Here is a 21,166-nt window from a genome sequence, read left to right on the forward strand (position 1 = left end):
CGGTGACTTGGGATACCTTAAATTATCCCAAGTGGCGACTCTGAATTTAATAAATAAATAATCCCATTTCGATTGTTACTTTAAGTTGGAAAAAACTCCCTTATATACCCCTTCTCGGGGGGTGGTGAAAAAGGAGGTCTGACAGCTCTAGCGACTCTGTTAGGGATCGAACCTAGAATCTCTGGTTCAGGGTTTAGAATTCGAGCTTAGATGAATTGTTATATTCGGCTTTATCTATTATCTGATTTTATTACATGTTTGGGCCTAATGTGTTAAATGTTGTTTTTACCGCTTTGGCATTATGTGAACTGGATATAAACTGTTCTGAAACCCTTCTCTTCTCATCTCCAGGGATGTGCATGTTGACCGTGACTCCCTATTTTGTTAGTGTTATACCTTGAAATAAGAAAGAGGCTCGGACAAGTTACTAAGCCAGATGGCCTTTTGGTTCCCGGTACATAGCCCCCTCCTCGGCTCGAGTTGTCCGCTCGGGTACATAAGTCTAGAACAAATACCCAGGTTTTGAACCTAGAAATAACTCACCCTCATGCCAGATACCTAGTAGGAGCATTTGTTTGCATCATGTGCATTTGACTTTGGATACTCAATACAGGGGTTGGGTCTGTCTAGGACAGGTGTACCCGAAATGAAAAGACTATCCTGATGTATCTTATTTGCTACTTGTGCATTCATTTGCTTCAGATTTTCATGTTGACCGGCTTATAGGGGAAAAGTTGAGAGAAGGAAAGTCAATGTGAGGGCTGAGAGAGATAACTGTCTGTTTATGAAAAACCAATGTCCGAAATATACTGAAACTCTGCCGAAATTTTGAAAAAAAAAAGAGATTTTGAAAATAGTTGGTTTTTGTTTCGTCAAAATTGCCCGAACTACGCCAGTTTGATTATCACCGGATGTGGGATACGTAGGTAACCCCCATCGGGTCCAACTTTCCTTTTGCAAAAATAGCCCAAAAAGAACAAAATTTTATTTTCTTTTAAATAAGCAGGGTGATGTCATTTTTGTCTAAAATAGCCGAATGTCCCCAAAAGGACGCCGGAAGGCTGTTTTAGCAAGAACAACCACCTTTGGTCTCTTTTTCGAATTTTTGGCCGGTTAGCAAGCACAGCCTTAAAATCTTCTCCCCGGAAGTGCTGAAATTCCGTATTTGCAAAGCCGGGTTTATTTTTGAAATGACAATTTGAAAAAAAATATTAACTTTTCTTGAGTCAAATGAGTCATGATTTTGCTTAATCACCCTAATAAATGTGCAGAATGAGCACAAGTCAAAATTTGCTAATAATAGTCATGAACAAGATCCCTTTGGAGCTGTGTATGTGGTGGGAAGATCTGGGTAGATCAGGGCAAGATAAGCTCAATCTATACTTGGGAGGTCTCACCGGGTTGTTGAAGATCAGGCCTAGAAGAGACATCATAAAGGTGTTGGTTACATTTTGGGACCCGGCCCACAACGTGTTTCATTTCTCAGATTTTGAACTCACCCCAACTTTGGAAGAAATAGCCAGATATATTGGGAGCACTGAGGTTCCTATGAGACACAAATATCTTATTGCTCTAAGAGTCGTCGTTGTGCACAGGTTCCTAGATTCCTTAAAGATAAGCAGGGGGTCCATAACCCAGATTTGGCAGCTGGTTATTTCGCTCTGCAGTTTATATACCAGCGATACGAACATATAAGAGGGTTTAATAATCCAAAAAGCAAAATTTGTAGCAAAAGGAATCACGTCAAATGGGAAGAACACAAGTGCTTTACCTGGTGTTTCCTAGGAAAGATTGAAATATCGATATACGGATAGCTGGGGTCGTCAGCACTTTGCTTACTCAGGCCAAAAGCACCCTCGCACCCATGATAGTGTCCGAAATCTTCCGCGCTCTCACAGCCTGCAAAGCCGGAGGAGACTTTTTTGAAGGGTGCAACTTGTTGCTACAGATGTGTATGATTGAACATCTATGTCATTGTCCTCAATACATGAGTTATGGGTCGACAGAGAAAAACTGCATAGAGGAATTTTATACAAGGGTCGATGGGTTTAGGCTGCTAGAAGGGGTCACAGAATGGATATCACATCTCCATTCCATTACTGCAGACCAAATAGAATGGACGTTCGGGTGGCTTCCTATAGATGAAATCGTATACATGCCAGCTACCGGACCTCGCTTCCTCCTGATGGATCTCAGAAGTATCCAGCCTTATGTCCCATACCAGGTTTTGAGATAGTTGGGGAGATGTCAAATAGTTCCAAAAGATGAAGACCTTAGTGCTCAGGTAGTCGAGATTGGTCCTGATGGTCAGTTTCATGAAGCAACAGTCCGCCAGATTTGGAGCGAGTGTTAGTACCTGACGGCAAATACTTGTGTGCGCGATCTATCCAAATGTGAAGTTTCAGCATGGTACCTTGCTTGGTATAAAAAGGAAATTGAGTTTGGAAGACCGGCCAAAAGACCCCATCTTCAAGAATTTGTCGAGGCATCACAAGCACAATGCGATTGGTTGGCCAAAGAAAATGAATATAGGGCTACCATAAGCAAGCTGGAAAAGCAAGTCAAGGACCTTCAATTCGAGAATGGTTTGCAAGCCGCCGCAGACGGGGTGAGAAGAAAAATCTAGCCAAGGAGAATGAAGCCCTTCAAGCCCAGATTCAGGAAATGAAATTAGCAGCTGAAAATCCCGCCAGAAGTGCAAAAGATGAAAAACTTATAAAGAACCTTAGGCAGAAGGTGAGTGAGTATGGTTTTGATTTGAACAAGGCAGAGGTTGAATTAACAAGGGCTCGAACAAAATTGGCTAAGAATGCAGGAGAAGAGAGCGCTTGGTTAAACAGTTAAAAGAAAAATATGACAATGAGGTTGTGGGGTTGAAGAAAAGGGTCACCATCTTTGAGAACAAAATGATCAAGCAAGCAAAAGACTTTAAGGCAGAAAGAGAACACTGTTATGCAGTGATGGCACAGTTAGAAAGAGATTTGCAACAACTTCAAGAACATAATCATATAGCTGAACAAACTTTGGAAGCTAGGGCCCAATAGATTGGGTGTTTGTTGCAAGAAAAGGGCGTCATAAGAGAAAGGGTCAGAAGGATCGCCGACTACATCACAATGAAATGCAGTAAGTGTGAGGACATGACAATATCCATGTTCTTCGCCACTATAATGACCTTTGTCCGCCAGATAATGGAAGATCTCTATCATCTCTAAGGGGATTTGGTGCATAGGCCCGTGGCGAGACCGAATGATATCCCGCGGGCCCCAGGAGTAGTTGAGGCATTAATGTATTCATGATTTTCATTAAAGTCTGTTAGTCTGTATTTTTCATCTTGGAGTCTGTTAGTCTATTTTCGAGTCTGTATTTTCATCTTTCCATTAGAGTCTGTTAGTTTTTTCTTCGAGTCTGTTAGTTTTTGAGTCGTGGTAATCAAAACGGTCATTTTATGAAAAAAAATTTGAAAATCCCAAAATATTTTTATTATTTATTTTCACACTTATCCCCCAGAACTACGCAAAGATCTGATTTGTGCTGGGTCATGATACGTAGGCAATATCCATAGGATTCGATCATAACCAAAAAGAAAAAGAGAGAGAAAAGAAAAAAAAAAGAGGGAAAGAGAGAGGAAAACAAGAGAGAAAAGAAAAAGAAAAAAAAATAGAGAGAAAACAAGAAACTATGCGGAGAAAACAATGGCAAAACAAGAGAGAAAAATGAGAGAATAAAGAAAAACGAGAAATTGAGCAAATAAAGGCGGGATTGAAAAAAAAAAGAAGAAAAGAAAAAGAAAAGTTGCCAATTGGAAATTAAGGAAAGCCGGGATGACGCAAGCAGCCGATCAAATGCATAATAGAAAAGGTTAACTATTTAGGTGCATTACATTCCCCAAATGTGCGGTTGCCTATCTGTTAAACCCTGATCGCTAACAAGTTTGTTGTTGTCATCAAGTACATGCAGGTAATTAGTTTGTTTGGCATTCTGGCAACTCACCCATACAACACCCGGTCCAAAAACAAGTCGATCATGGCTAACCAGGAACTTGATGCGAGTGTTATCGATCCTTCGAGGGAGAGGGAAGAGTCGGATGTCAATTTGAAAGAAGAGATGTATAAGTTAAAACAACAGATGGCCAAGATGTATCAAGCATGAGTAAAAGGGCACCCACCACCACTTTATCCCGCCAACCCTGCCTTCGTCCCTCTATTGGCTCAGTCTCAGGAACCTCCTGCTACCGATTCATCCCCGAGTTTTCCATTTACCACCACTACCAGAGCACCACCTCCCAAACACCACAAGATCCACCACCCAAACCAGTTTCATACCCTCCTCCACCAGCCACTCCTATCTTCGTGACACCCCCATCCGCTACACTCCATAGATCCTCCAGCGAGCCCTTATTCCAAACCCATGATAACCAATATTACCCCCCGGAGCCCACTTTCAAAGCTCCAGAACCCTATTCCTACACTCCTCATTTTGATCTCCCTGTGGAAACTGAGAAACCATCTAAAAATCCCAAATAGGAGGAGATGTTCAGGAAAGTTAAAAGCCTGGAATAGTCTTTCAGAGACATGCGGGGGTTGGGAGGTCAGGTAATCCTGGCTTACAATGATCTATGTCTATTTCCAGATGTTCAATTGCCGGCAGGGTTTAAGATGCCCAAGTTTGATTTGTATGATGGGCATGGCGATCCAGTGGCGCACTTGAGAGGTTTCTATAGCAAAATGAGGGGAGTTGGCGGGAAAGACGAGTTACTAATGGCATATTTTAGTTAGAGTTTGAGTGGTTCAGCGCTGGAGTGGTACACTCAGCAGGATCACGAAAGATGGTATACATGGGATGATCTAGCCCAAGCATTCGCTTGTCACCTCTAGTACAATCTTGAGATTATTTTGGATCGTGTATCCTTGACAAAGATTGAGAAAAAGCACAATGAGAGTTTCAGGGAGTATGGTTTTCGGTGGAGAGAACAGGTAGCAAGGGTTGACCTTCCAATGAAAGAAAGTGAAATGGTGGATTATTTTCTGCAGTCCTTAGAACCTACTTATTACGGTCATCTGGTATCAGCTATAGGTAAGTCCTTTAATGAAGTGGTGAAGCTGGCAGTATGGTAGAAGAAGGGCTCAAGTCAAACAAAATCATGAGCTATTCGGCTATTAAGGCAACCACCTAGTCCATTCAAAGTGGAACTGGGGGAGTGATTGGAAAGAAGAAGAAAGAGGATGTAGCAACGATTGATTCAGGAGCTTGGTTCGGACCCAGGGGCTCACCTCACCACTATAATCAGCCCCGACCCCACCACCAAACCTACCCCTACACCCCGTATAATCCACCCCAATACTACTACCCACCACCAGACCCTCATTTTTCTATCTACTATGCCCGAGCATACAACCAACCCTCCGCCCATGCACAATGGCGTGCGCTAACCCCACAAAATATCTACCCAGCTCCACAAATGCCTACCCACCCCCACGAGCCTACCAAAACCCTACTAGACCAACTTTTCGGCTCAATCAAGCATTTAAGAACGAGAGGTTGCAGAAGAAGAAAACATTCACTCCATTGGGAGAGCCATATACTAGATTGTTCCACAGGCTGAGACAACTGGATATGTTGAGGCCGATCGAGTCAAAATTGCCAAATCCTCCCCCGAGAAATCTTGATTATTCTGTAAGTTGCGAATATTGTTCTGGTGTTCCGGGGCATGACACGGAGAAATGCTGGAAATTTAAAAATGCTATCCAAGAGCTTATTGATACAAATTGGATTGAAGTCCAAGCTTCGGAGGCACCCAATATCAACCAGAACCCATTGCCGACCCATCAAGAGACAAACATGATCGAGATAGTGCATAAAGAAGGGGAGCCCAAAAAGCCTTCGCAAACCATCATGATGATCCTGTCCAGTGAGGTAAAGCCGGTTGAAAAATTAACAAGTGAGATGTCAGTGATCAAGTTGAGCGGGACAAACAGTGAACCATCTGCGGTAGTCAAGAAGGGGTCCTCAAGTGATGCTATAGTGAAACAAGAAAAAGCAAAAGTGGTTGTGCCAGGAGTAGTGAACAAGCCTATCGTAATTGTGGAAGGTGCCCGCACAGATCCGGTCATTATCAAACTTGTAACACAGTTACCAATAGTCAACAGCAAGGCTATCCCGTGGAATTATAAATGGGTGACAGTGACTTACAAAGGAAAATAAGTTAAAGAATAAGTCTATCGGTCGGGGAGATGTTTTGCCCCCGAGGAGTTAAGAAAAGCTAAAACCTCTAAAGATAACCCAGTGCTAGTGAAGAAAGTTGTGACCAAAGAAGAGGCAGAAGAATTTTTGAGAGAGATAAAGGTGCAAGACTATTCCATTGTGGAGCAGTTGAGGAAGACACCTGCTCAGATTTCACTGTTGTCATTGTTAATCCATTCATATGAGCATCGACGGGCCTTGATAAAAATCCTGAACGAGGCCCACATTCCTGACAAAATCTCAGTAAACCATTTGGAAAAGATAGCCAACAAGATATTTGAGGTAAACAGAGTCACTTTTTCTAATGATGAGTTACCCGTGGAGGGTACTGAGCACAATAGAGCCCTCTATCTTACAGTGAAATGCGAAGATTCCGTGGTTACCCGAGTATTGGTTGACAATGGTTCTAGTGCGAACATTTGCCCTCTCTCCACTCTGAACAAGTTGAAAGTGGATGATGAAAGGATTCCCAAGAACAATATCTGCGTGTGGGGATTTGACGGTGGAGGGAAAGATTCAGTCGGTGATATAATCCTTGAGTTGACAATAGGACCAGTTGAATTCACCATGGAATTCCAGGTGTTGGATGTGGCTGTTTCCTACAATTTGTTGTTAGGTCGACCCTGGATTCATGCTGCCAAAGCAGTCCCATCTACTCTACATCAAATGGTCAAGTTTGAATGGGATAGACAGGAAATCGTTGTGCATGGCGAAGATAATTTGTGTGTTCCTAGTGATGCCATTGTTCCGTTCATTGAGGTTGAAGACGACAAGAGACCTTTGGTCTATCAGGTTTTTGAGACAGTATCAGTTGAGAAAATTCCAAAAGGGAAATGCGTTCCATTGCCGAGGGTAACCGCCGCATCATTCATGATGGCTTTTGAAATGTTGAAAAATGGTTTTGTACCTGGTAAGGGTTTGGGTGCATCTCTGCAAGGTATAGTACAGTCGGTGTCTCTCCCCAAAAACTTGGATACATTTGGTTTTGGATTCAAGCCTACAGCCGCAGACGTGAAAAGAGCCAAAAAATTGAAACGGAAGGCATGGGTCCTCCCAAAGCCGGTCCCATGTCTCTCCAGATCGTTTGTCAAACCTGGCACCAAGAAGCGCCCAGTAACAACAGTTCCCAATTCTATGGTTGATTTTGATAAAGAGTTGATTGAAAGGTTCGAAAGGTTGTTCGACGATGTAGACATGGTGGAAGTTGGAGAAGGTTCCAGCAAGGCGGATGTGCAATTTGTCGGGCCTAGTGCAAAGATCAACAATTGGGAAGCTACTCATCTCCCTACCCGGAAGGAGTTTTGGTAGTTTGCTTTGATTTTCTTTCAGTTTATCTGAATTATTCCATGGTTGTAATTCAGATTCTATGCTCCGTCCGTTTGGATGTATAAACCTTGTTATCCTTTAAATTTAATGAAATGCAATTTCCCTTTTTCATCACTCCTGATAGTTTTATTTTTGTTTTTCTTTTCTTCCTTGTACAGTTCTTTTTATGCTGGTTTCAATGATATGACATGTGTCACACCTCCTTTTTCCGCACCCGTGGGGCGCAGGGAGTTTTTTCCAATTAAAGGACAATCGAAACGGGATTTATTTATTTATTTCAGAGTCGCCACTTGGGAGATTTAGGGTGTCCCAAGTCACCAATTTTTAATCCCGAATCGAGGAAAATAATGACTCTATATTACAGTCTGCGTACCAGAAATCTAGATAAGGAATTCTGTTAACCCGGGAGAAGGTGTTAGGCACTCCCGAGTTCCGTAGTTCTAGCACGGTCGCTCAACTGTTATATTTGGCTTTTTTTATCTGATTTTAAATACAATATGAACTTATGTGCAAATTTTAACTGTTAACCGCTTTATTATTATTGTTTTTACAAGAATGTGAACATCGCTTAAAATACGTCTTTGGACTGCGTCACATGAAATGCACCCACAATCCGGAACGCATTTTATTTGATGTTTTGAGATTTGGATTTGGGTCGCATGAAATGCACACCCGAGCTTAAGAAAGTAAATTATTAAACACGCGCCTAAAGAGACTATCGCGTTATTATTTTGGGAAGGCCACGAAATTCACTAAGCGGCCTTCCTGAATTCTAAGTAATTTAAAACAAGTATTTACTGAGGGCCCCGCAATTTGTATTTTTATTCGGCGAGGCTCATCTCATTCTTATTTTTTAAAGGAATTTGCAACGTCATGGAAATGCATCTCGGGCCACGCCACAATCAATGCGCCCGTGACTAGAGACACATTTCGACTCCGTTGAGATTTGGATTTGGGTCACATAAATGTGCACCCGAGTTTAAGGAAATTAATTTATTAAAGGCGCGCCTAAAGAGTCTAACGCATTGTTATTTTAGGAGAGTTGTGAGATTTGATAAACAACCCGTCCTGGAAACTAAATGCTTCGATAATATACATTTAACAAGGGCCCCGCATCTTATGCGTTTTTGTTTGTCGAGGCTCATCTTGTCTTTATTTTTGAAAGGATGTCCTACAACAATTACGTTTCTTATCGCGTTCATCTCTACTAATTGAAAACAGTAAATAGCCTTAGTCGATTACATGCTTGCGAGCTTATTTATAACAGGATTTAAAGTGCTTTTACAGAATAATAAAACGTGACTGCACTTATGGACAACTAGTCGAAAATTATGGGCCCAAACCTAGCTCATGCGAGATGGCCAGACTCGGGCCCCTGTTTTTCCGATACAGGCCTAACTGATTTGTTTCGATTTGGGCTCGGCCTTCATGAGGTTGAGGCCTAGAACTGATTCTTCGTTCTTTATCAATTTATATGTGACAATCTGGCAGAAGGGGAAAGAACTTTAACTCATGTGGATAGTTTTCCTATTTGGCCTACATTAGAGAATATACTACACCATCAGACTAAGTCTAAAATACAACTTATTACACTGGGAATGTTTTTCACCTAACAGCATACATACATGACTATCATTCATTAACCTACATTGATATACTGAGCATGTAGGCTACTTCTATTATCCAAACGAAAATGTAACTATTTCATGACATTTAATGTAACAGTTCATGTATATATAAAAACAATCTGCAGGTCCTCTCTTTTGCATTCATGCTCAAACTCTCAGTTACATTGGTGGTATCAATTGTGTACCTGGTAAGGAAAGGAAAGGAATAAGGAGAGTGATCAGTTGAGTAGTATGCAACGAATACAGCAGCAGCAGACACACAGCAACAACACAGCAACAACCAACCAAGTGTTTTCCACAGCCACAGACACACAACGCTGTTTCCCAGAACCAAAGAGAACCAGCAAATAGTCGAGTACCAAACCAGTGAACCCAGAAAAGAATGATGAAGCAACAACAGAGTATTCAATACAGCAACACTACCAATTCAACAACCAGAAACAGATCAGTCAATGCAAACAACAGAACTTGGCCAAGACAACTTGACCAAAATGCACTCTTATACAACTTTCAGACAGTGTTTGGTTGCAATGTCTTACTGGAACTCTCTTATGTTTTCAGTCTTTTTCTTTTAACTCACAAACCTTTCTTAAGACTTAAAGATTCCAGCCTCCAGACTCAAAATTCTTCCTTTTTCTGAAGACTAAAAGTCCCCCCTCTTTAAGTTCTCGAATGGCCTACTTATAAGCCAAAATGACCAAGTGCAGCTAAGCTGCCCTTTTTTCAACTTGCAGTCTGCCCATGCTCTTTAAAGCCCATGCCTAAGCATCTTTTGGTGCCAGCCCCTTTATTCCCCACGCCTGATTTTTGTTTAATCCAGAATTATGGGCTCATTTTATTATTCATTTTAAGCCTCATACCCTTGTGTCTTGTTCCCCATTGGTATTAGTTTAATCCCAACTTAATACCCTACTTGTCAGCCCATTTAAACTAATCTTTTCTGTCTTTTTCAACACCCCAGAATACCCCTGCTTAACCTTGATTATTACTGCCCTGCCTATTGCATCATCAGGGTATTTTGAACTGATGAAAGTTCAAATTCAGGACTGCCCTGGACTGACCTTTTCAGTCATTTTTACAATGTAGACAAACTCATTTCAAACAATGCTGGGGCAATTCAGTCAGTGGCAAGGTTCAATTAGTCATGTGACATTATTAGCGCATTCGATTCATTAGTTATAGAAAACTAATCGACGACATTTATCGAGTCGACTATACTAATTATAACAGGTAATAATCAGTCGTTCAGATAAACAATACGTTCAGGGGCCTAAAGGGCATCAGACAACTTTTGTTCAATTACTGGGGGCCTATATGAATTAACTCGTTTGACGACTAATCTAATTGACGCACATGTATATCACAGAGTACATTTAGAACACAAACAGAAAACAACTGACCAAATAAGAGGCCTTTTGACAGAGATGAAGAAATCCGAATGAAAAATAACAAAATAACAAACAAACATAACGAAGCATGCTGACAACTTAATTAGAACCAAAAAGAGAAAAGGAAACTTACCGAAAAAGTTTTGAAATCAAAGCGGACCCAAATCAGACTCAACTTCGAACTCTTGAGGCCGAACGAACTTTAATCAGGGTGTTCTCACATGAGAACACCTTGATTAAGGTCTATTAGACCTCAAACCCTTGTCAAGACCGGCCGGATTCCCCAGGTGCATGTGTTCTAAGGTCTGGATTTTCAGATCTGGATTTTTAGGAGTTGTGGGTAGATTCGGACCAAACCAAGCTTGGTTTGGTCACGAGGAAGGTCAGGGGAGTGTTTGATACAAAGATGGTGAGGTTTGGTGTAGATCGAGTCTTGCCTCGAATCTTCAAATCCAGATTCGAGGCGATAGGAGGTGATTCGAGGTTCGTGGTTAGGGGATTCGTGTTCAGGGGAGTGAGGGGGTCTTAGGGTGTTCGGGAGGTGGCCACCGGCGTTCATGCCGCCGGGTTTTGGTGGAAGTGAAACTAGGGCGGCGTTAGGGTTTGGGGTTTCAAACCTTAGGGAAGGGGACGAGTGAAGGGTGGGGTTGGTATAGGGGGCGTGGGGTGTAAGGGAAGGTTTATATACGGAGTAGGGGATTGGATCTGAGCCGTTAGATCAGATGATCTCAACGGCTTAGATCTGATGGTGAAAAATTAGACGGGGTCGTTTGGTAGTTAAACGGGGTCGTTTGGTTTAAGTAAGGGGTTGGATCGGATTGGTTCCTGGGTCGGGTTTTGAAACGGGTTACTGATAGTGATCCTGGACCGTTGGATTGGATTGATTGGAACGGCTGAGATGGATTTGCCTGAAACGGCGTCGTTTCAGGAGGTGCCTGGGCAGGCTCGTCTTGGACTGGATCAATGCTTTGGTTTTGGGCCTTGTTTCGGGGCCCAAATCCGATTTTCCTTTCCCTTTTTATTTCAAACAATTAATCCAAAAATTCCTAAAATAAGGTACATAATTAAAATAAGCTTGCACACATATTGTGTAACACCTACAACAATAAACACACATAAGAAATAAAAATAATAAAAAAAATGGTTAGATCACAGCTTAGAACGAACGATGCACACATACATATATTTTTTGAATTTTCTTTTAACGACACATATTTTTGTATTTTTGTTTGATAATGATTAAATGCAAAAAAAATGGACAGACCCACAAATGACTAGCAATACATGTCATGAAAAATTTGTACTGCGGGGTCATCTGTCACTATTATTTTTGTTTTCCTTTGGGAGTGATTGCTCGTGAAGCAAAAATCACGTGCTTACAGCTGCCCCTCTTTGCACGAAGACATGAAAGGTTTTCGTGCAAAGATAAAGCGAGTGATTTTTGCCCGTCCGAATACTCCGTGTGAAGTATTTTTGAAAAAGATTTGACCGAACCTTTGCTTCAGAGGTTTCCTACATATCCTGGGCTGAACAGGAATCAGGTCAATGTAGTTCGGGAAATTTTGGTAGCTGGGACTACCGTGTGACTGTAGTGCTTGGTGCTGTTGTGCGCTGTCGCATGCTGCTGTAGGATGCTACTGCTCAACCGATCTCCCTGTTACATTGCTCAAAAAGTAAAACAAGAAGCTAAGCTAGACTGAGGATCATGAGATCTTATCCATCTTCCACTTGTTCTTGTTGCCTTGCTTTCTTGTCGGCTAACGCTTTCCTCCGATGCCTTTACCTTGTGACTTTGGGAGAGGATGCTGGTCCTTTGCTGACATTTGAATGCCAGTTTTCATCACTTTGCTTGATCCGCTGGGAACATGCCCTCTTCTTCAAGCCTTTCAATTGTTTTCTCTGGTGATATGGCTTTTCATCAAAATTGTTATGTTGGGCATGCTATAAAGTTCCCAAACTGCTTCTTTTGAGACGCGTTCTTTTTCCTTTTGAATTGCGCGCTTGCCTCCGCAGTTGTCTGCTTCTTGGTGCTGGGGATTTTATTGTTTCCTGTTTGGGGATCTCTGTTGTACCCTTCCGTCTTCAAGTGGGGTGACTGATTCCAAAATCTAGAACTAAAAATATTCCCGCATTATACTGGTGGGTGACCTAGAAATTAAAAGTATTCCCGCATTATACTGGTGGGCGACCTAGAACTTAAAAGTATTCCCGCATTATACTGGTGGGCGACCTAGAACTTAAAAGGATTCCCGCATTATACTGGTGGGCGACCTAAAACTTAAATGTATTCCCGCATTATACTGGTGGGCGACCTAGAACTTAAATGTATTCTCGCATTATACTGGTGGGCGACCTAGAACTTAAAAGTATTCCCGCATTATACTGGTGGGCGACCTAGAACTTAAATGTATTCCCGCATTATACTGGTGGGCGACCTAGAACTTAAAAGTATTCCCGCATTATACTAGTGGGCGACCTAGAACTTAAATGTATTCCCGCATTATACTGGTGGGCGACCTAGAACTTAAATGTATTCCCGCATTATACTGGTGGGCGACCTAGAACTTAAAAGTATTCCCGCATTATACTGGTGGGCGACCTAGAACTTAAATGTATTCCCGCATTATACTGGTGGGCGACCTAGAACTTAAATGTATTCCCGCATTATACTGGTGGGCGACCTAGAACTTAAATGTATTCCCGCATTATACTGGTGGGCGACCTAGAACTTAAAAGTATTCCCGCATTATACTGGTGGGCGACCTAGAACTTAAATGTATTCCCGCATTATACTGGTGGGCGACCTAGAACTTAAAAGGTATTCCCGCATTATACTGGTGGGCGACCTAGAACTTAAATGTATTCCCGCATTATACTGGTGGGCGACCTAGAACTTAAATGTATTCCCGCATTATACTGGTGGGCGACCTAGAACTTAAATGTATTCCCGCATTATACTGGTGGGCGACCTAGAACTTAAATGTATTCCCGCATTATACTGGTGGGCGACCTAGAACTTAAAAGTATTCCCGCATTATACTGGTGGGCGACCTAGAACTTAAAAGTATTCCCGCATTATACTGGTGGGTGACCTAGAACTGAAATGTATTCCCGCATTATACTGGTGGGCGACCTAGAACTTAAATGTATTCCCGCATTATACTGGTGGGCGACCTAGAACTTAAAAGTATTCCCGCATTATACTGGTGGGCGACCTAGAACTTAAATGTATTAAAATTGCTTCCCCGTTCTTCCGAGAAAATTTTCGACAATCGGCAAAAAATTTTCTGCCCCGGTTTTGGTGACTTCCCTGGCGTTGCATCTCGCTGTCATCATCAATCCTTTGTTTTCCTGCAGCAGACAAAAGGATTTAATTAGTTTTTATCGTGGTGGTAGAGGGTGCCTTTCTGGCGGATGATTTTCCTTTCTTCTCTTTTCTTGCTCCATGTCCCAATTGATTAGTGGGCAAAGTTGCCTGTTGGGGGCCTCTAGCCTGCTGGGGATTGGCTCTCAATTAATCCCCTTTTCTTCTTTCTCTTTAAGCATATTCTGTGGGAGTCTGCTTTTAACTCCCGAAACCACTCCCTTTAGGAGCTCACTTCCTCCAAAATTGTCGGGCACGATTACTGCACTGCCTGGACTCGGCTTCTAAGACTGTTTGTATTATCCTGCATTGGAGAATTCCCCTCCGGTTTCTGGTAGTAAGCTTTGAAAAATCCTTCTCAAGACAAATTTTAGGAAGAGAAATAAAAGCTAGAAAAGGAGAAAAGCTTTCTGAACCCAATTTTGGTGGGAGAAGAGACTCAAAAGAACTTATCTGGAGGACATGACTGGTCCCCGTGATCATGACGTGCACCATAGATTCCCGACCCAGTCTATTTGTATCAATCGGTTTTCCGTATGGTCTGACTTGCCGGGGATGATAAATGACTGTCCATTTTGTTACAAACGTGGTAGCTTTTGCTGATTCGTCTCGTCGCCTCATAGTGCCCTTCGAGGGGTTTTCACTAATGAAACTCTCTCTTTTCTCTCATCTCCCGGCGCCCTATGGTGCCTGTGAAGGTTTTCACCAATAAGACTCTCTCATTTCATATCTCTCATCTTACATCGCCTCTCGGTGCCTGTGAAGGTTTTCACCGATAAGACTCTCTCATTTTATTTCTTTCGAGGAATCGGGGTGTTGTAGATACGACCCTCTCTTATGGAGATTCCTTTGACTATCAATTCATTCCCAATCTTACGATCCTCTTCTTTGCTGGGGATCGGTGTATTATTCTCGGTCTTATTTACCTGACTCGACATCTCTTGAACATTGATCGGGAGGTCTTTTGGACGTTGATGTTGGTTTTGGTGTGGAGTTAAAGAAAGGCTATGAAATTGAAAATAATTTGATGGGTGATGCGCTACAACTTTTGGAATCAAACCTTTGTTGGAACTTAAAAACATAACCTCTGCCCCAGTTTTCTTGCTTGGGGAATTTATTTTTTACACTTATGTTGCGCTAGGTGCGTTACGCACGCTGTGCTTATTATGCACACTATGTACATTATGCATCCTATTTCACTATGATGCATACTATGACCGAGCCGTGAGGCGCCTACGTATCCTCTTTGAGGAATCAGGTCAAACGTAGTTCCCACGGTTTTGTATTTCTTGTGATTTTATCTTCTTCTTTTTTTTTTCTTTTCCTTCTTTTCATTTTTTTTTCATGTCTTTTTCTTTTCTTTTTCTTTTTCTTTTCTTTTCTCTTTTTTTCATATCTTTCCCATTAGTGATTCCAAAAGAGGGGTATGAAAGAATAACTTAAGGCTCAAAGGGGGAAGCAAGGGTTAAACAGTGTTTGGGAAGAAGAAAGAATTGTCTCCGTCATCTCATTATCCAATAAATGCCAAATACAAACAAATAAACCAAAAATTGCCATAATTAAAGAAGTTACGCATAATATCTCTTGACTGCATCTGAATTGATAGCCATGTCGACACATCTACCTTCGACATCTGTCAAACACAAAGCACCATTGGACAATACTCTGGTCACGATATAAGGCCCTTGCCAATTTGGGGCGAATTTGCCTTTTGCCTCGACCTGATGTGGGAGGATCTTCTTCAATACCAGCTGCCCTACTTCAAACTTCCTGGGGCGCACCTTCTTATTATACGCTCTTGCCATTCTCTTCTGGTACAGCTGACCATGGCACACTGCTGCCAATCTTTTCTCATCTATCAGGCTCAACTGTTCCAATCGAGCTTTGACCCATTCATCATCATCAATCCCGGCTTCAGCGACAATTCGGAGGGACGGAATTTCGACCTCCGCTGGTATCACGGCCTCAGTTCCATACACCAACAAATAAGGAGTTGTGCCTATGGAAGTCCGGACGGTAGTGCGGTACCCCAACAAGGCAAAGGGTAATTTCTCGTGCCATTGTCTGGACCCTTCCACCATTTTTCGCAGTATCTTCTTGATATTCTTATTGGCTGCTTCGACTGCTCCATTCGCCTTGGGACGATATGGGGTGGAATTGCGGTGTGTAATCTTGAATTGTTGGCATACCTCTCTCATCAAGCTGCTATTAAGATTCGCACCGTTATCCGTGATGATCACTTTTGGGATCCCAAATCTGCAGATGATATGGGAGTGAACAAAGTCCACCACTGCCTTCTTGGTTACTGATTTGAAGGTTTTAGCCTCAACCCATTTGGTGAAGTAATCAATGGTCACTAGAATGAACCTATGACCGTTGGATGCTGCCGGCTCGATGGGCCCAATGACATCCATGCCCCATGCCACAAACGGCCAGGGTGCTGACATCGTATGTAACTCTGTTGGCGGAGAATGAATCAAATCTCCATGTATCTGGCACTGATGGCATTTCCTTACGAAAGTGATACAGTCGTGTTCCATGGTTAGCCAATAACACCCTGTTCGAAGGATCTTTCTTGCCAATACATATCCGCTCATGTGCGGCCCACAAACTCCAGCATGTACTTCTGCCATAACCGACGTTGCCTGCCCGGCCTCTATGCATCTCAACAATCCCAAATCCGGGGTTCTTTTGTACAATATTCCCCCACTAAGGAAGAAACCATTCGACAAACGCCGAAGGGCTCTTTTTTGGTCTCCAGAGGCATGTTCTGGACATATCCCCGTTCTGAGGTATTCCTTGATATCATGAAACCAGGGTTTGCCATCTGCTTCTTCTTCCACGGCATTGCAGTAGGCGTGCTGATCACGGACCTGGATGTGTAGAGGATCAACATACATTTTGTCAGGGTGGTGCAGCATTGATGCTAAGGTGGCTAAGGCATCCGCAACCTCATTGTGAACTCTCGGGATGTGTTTGAACTTTACCGATCGAAATTGCTTGCTCAGATCATGCAAGCATTGTCGGTATGGTACGAGTTTTAGATCTCGTGTTTCCCATTCTCCCTGAATTTGATGTACCAAGAGGTCCGAGTCTCCCAAGACCAAGACGTCTTGGACATCCATGTCAGCAGCCAGGCGCAGACCCAGAATGCAAGCCTCATACTCGGCCATATTGTTGGTGCAATAGAAGCGTAGTTGAGCCGTAACAGGATAATGCCGTCCTGTTTCAGAAATGAGTACTGCTCCTATTCCAACCCCTTTTGCGTTTGCAGCTCCATCGAAGAAAAGCTTCCAACCCGGTTCCTCGGGTAATTCCAACTCATTCGTATGCATCACCTCTTCGTCAGGAAAATACGTTCTTAAGGGCTCGTATTTTTCATCAACGGGATTCTCTGCCAAATGGTCTGCCAGTGCCTGGGCTTTCATGGCCGTCCTCGTTACGTAGATGATATCAAACTCTGTGAGCAGAATTTGCCACTTTGCCAACCTTCCCGTGGGCATAGGTTTCTGAAAGATGTACTTCAATGGGTCCAAGCGGGATATGAGATAAGTAGTATATGAAGACAGGTAGTGCTTCAACTTCTGAGCTACCCAAGTTAGGGCGCAACATGTTTTCTCGAGTTGAGTGTACTTGACCTCATGCACTGTGAATTTCTTGCTAAGATAGTAGATGGCCTGCTCCTTCCTTCCTGTGTCATCATGTTGCCCCAGTACACAACCAAATGAATTTTCCAAGACCGTCAGGTAAAGGATTAGGGGTTTCCCGGGCTTAGGCGGGACCAATACGGGTGGATTAGACAGATACCCTTTGATTTGGTCGAAGGCCTCCTGACACTCTGCTGTCCAACCTACTGCAGCGTCCTTTCTCAGCAGCCGAAATATGGGCTCACAAGTTGCTGTGAGTTGAGCGATGAACCTGCTGATATAATTGAGTCTACCCAGCAAACTCATTACCTCTGTTTTGTTCCTTGGCGGTGGCAAATCTCGGATGGATTCAATTTTGGATGGGTCTAACTCAATCCCCCGTCGACTGACGATGAATCCTAGCAACTTTCCTGATGGAACCCCGAATGCGCATTTGGCCGGGTTAAGCTTGATATCATACCTTCGGAGTCTTTGGAAAAATCTCCTCAGGTCTGCCACATGGTCCTCCTGACGCCAAGATTTGATGATAACATCATCGACGTACACCTCGATTTCTTTGTGTATCATGTCGTGAAACACAGCAGTCATTGCTCGCATGTACGTTGCCCCGGTGTTCTTTAATCCGAACGGCATTACCCGATAGCAGTAGGTTCCCCATGGCGTAATAAACGCTGTCTTCTCAGCATCCTCCTCGTCCATTAGGATCTGATAATAACCCGCATAGCAATCCACAAAGGATCCGATCTCGCGCCCAGCGCAATTATCGATCAGGATATGAATGTTGGGTAATGGAAAATTGTCCTTGGGACTTGCTTTGTTGAGGTTGCGGTAGTCGACGCACACCCTGATTTTTCCATCCTTCTTTGGGACTGGTACCACATTGGCCAACCACTCGGGATATCGAGTGACCCGAATGACCTTCGCTTGCAACTGCTTAATCACTTCTTCTTTGATTTTTACACTCATTTCTGTTTTAAATTTCCTTAGCTTTTGCTTGACCGGAGGGTATGCCGGGTCAGTGGGTAATTTGTGAACCACTAAATTGGTGCTTAATCCAGGCATATCATCGTATGACCAGGCAAAAACATCTTTGAATTCCCTGAGAATTTTGATCAATTCTGCTCTGACATTCAACTCAATGTGGATGCTAATTTTTGTCTCTTGGACGTTATCAGCGTCTCCTAGATTCACAGCCTCGGTGTCATTTAGGTTAGGCTTGGGTTTCTCTTCAAATTGGCACAGTTCTCGGTTTATTTCTTCGAAGGCTTCACCTTCGTCACATTCAGATTCATCGTCACAAACGACCTCTTGCATCATTGAGTCGGTTTCAGATTGATTTATTAGACCAGGTCGAAGATCCGTTGTGCATGCCATGTCATTAGAACCAGTAAAAAGAGAGAACTGTTCAGAAAGAAAAAGAACAAAACAAAATCAAAATGGGACAAAAGAAAAGAACTTTATTAAATTTGCGGGATAAAAAGGGTTCACACTTTTACAAAACGAAAGTAAAATTTGGATTACACCCTTGAATAATCCGATCAAACAAACAAACAAACAAAACATTAATCAAAGCCTACTACCAAGACTCCCCTCGGACAGGAAGAGGAGTAACCGTCCAATTGTTGGTCTTGGCCTCAGGCCCCACAAATTGTATCTCTGCTCTGCTGGAACCTTCTCCAGCTTCCACCATACTGACATCCGCGAATAGCCTCTCAAAACTCTGATTCAGGTCTTCATTTATACCGATCAAAGGTCCTCGAATCTTTGGGATCGCTGACCCCTTGGCACTTGCTTTAACAAAAGACCTTGAGAGGCGTGGCACTGGTTTAGGCAGAAACCAGACCCTCTTCTTCATTTTTCGCGCTTGCTTCCTGTCTGCTGCGGTTGGTTTGAACCCCAACCCGAAAGTTTCCAGATTCTTAGGAAGGGAAACAGGTTGGACTATCCCTTGAAGTTCAACTCCCAGGCCTTTTCCCGGCACAAATCCATTACCCAGCATTTCTGATACCATCATGACTGTTGCGGCAGCTACCCTAGGGTGCGGGATGATTTCTCCTTCAGAAATTTTGTTGGCCGACCCTGTATCGAGAATCTGGTAGACCCAAGGACCTTTGTCATCAGTGGTCTCTATGAAAGGCACAATGGTTCCGCCCATGGTGCATGTTGTATCCTCGCTGTGCAACACGACCTCTTGTCTTTCCCACTCGAACTTCACTGTCTGATGTAGGGTGGAAGGCACCGCTTTAGCTGCATGAATCCAGGGTCGCCCTAACAGCAAGTTATAAGAAACTGTGGCATCTAACACCTGGAATTCCATGGTAAATAAGACCGGACCAATGGTCAGTTCAAGTACAACATCCCCCACAGTGGCTGTTCCGTTTCCGTCAAACCCCCGGACACAGATGCTATTCTCCCGGATTCTTCCACGGTCAATCTTTAACTGGTCCAGGGTGGATAATGGACAAATATTGGCGCTTGAGCCGTTATCCACCAATACTCGGGTTACCACCGAGTCTTCACATTTGACAGCTAGGTATAGAGCTTTATTGTGCTCCGTTCCTTCCACCGGCAGGTCATCATCTGAGAATGTCACTCTGTTCACCTCGAAAATCTTGCTGGCAATGGTTTCCAGGTGGTTTACAGAAATCTCACTGGGTACATGAGCCTCGTTCAATATCTTTAACAGGGCCCGACGATGTTCCTCGGAATGGAGGAGTAATGACAATAGTGAGATCTGGGCAGGTGTTTTTCTCAGCTGCTCAACCACAGAATAGTCTTGTACTTTCATCTTCCTCAGGAATTCTTCAGCCTCTTCTTCTGACACTGGCTTCTTGGTTGCCACTGGGTTGGTTTTTCTTAACTCCACCGGAGCAAAACATCGACCTGATCGAGTCAGCCCTTGCGCTTCACAACTGACTTCTTCCACCTGTTTTCCTTGGTACGTCACCACTGCCTTTTCATATTTCCAAGGCACCGCCCTGCTGTCAATCATCGGCAGTTGGACCACAGGCTTTATGGTCACCCGTTCTCTACATACCCCTTTCAACACGACTGCCGGTGTGGGCAGGATCCCTGGTATTACCAACTTGCTTGGCTCGGGTTTGCTTGGTATGATGGACGGGCTCTTCCCCAATATCACTACCGGCTTGACGCCTTCTCCCTGCGACTGTACACTTGTTCCTCCACTAGTTAAGACTTCTTTCGGGGCGGCTTGGATCATCATCACTGTTTGTGAGGGTTTTCTTAATTCTCATCCCTCACACACCAACTCAATCATGTGAGTTTCGTGGTGCGCTGGCAGTGGGTTTTGGTTGATGTTAGGAGCCTCCGGTGTCTGGACCTCGATCTTATTGGTGTCAATAAGATCCTGTATGGCATGCCTTAACTTCCAGCACTTCTCGGTATCGTGCCCGAGCATCCCTGAACAGTATTCACAACTGATTGAACGATCCAAATTCTGAGGCGGGGGATTTGGTTCCCGAGTATGGACAGGACTAACCAAACCCAATTGCCGCAGCTTGTGGAACACAGCGGTGTAGGTTTCTCCCAGTTCTGTGAAGGTTCTTTGCTTCC

This window comes from Nicotiana sylvestris, chromosome 10 (assembly GCF_000393655.2).
Source record: "Nicotiana sylvestris chromosome 10, ASM39365v2, whole genome shotgun sequence".
Lineage (NCBI taxonomy): Eukaryota > Viridiplantae > Streptophyta > Magnoliopsida > Solanales > Solanaceae > Nicotiana > Nicotiana sylvestris.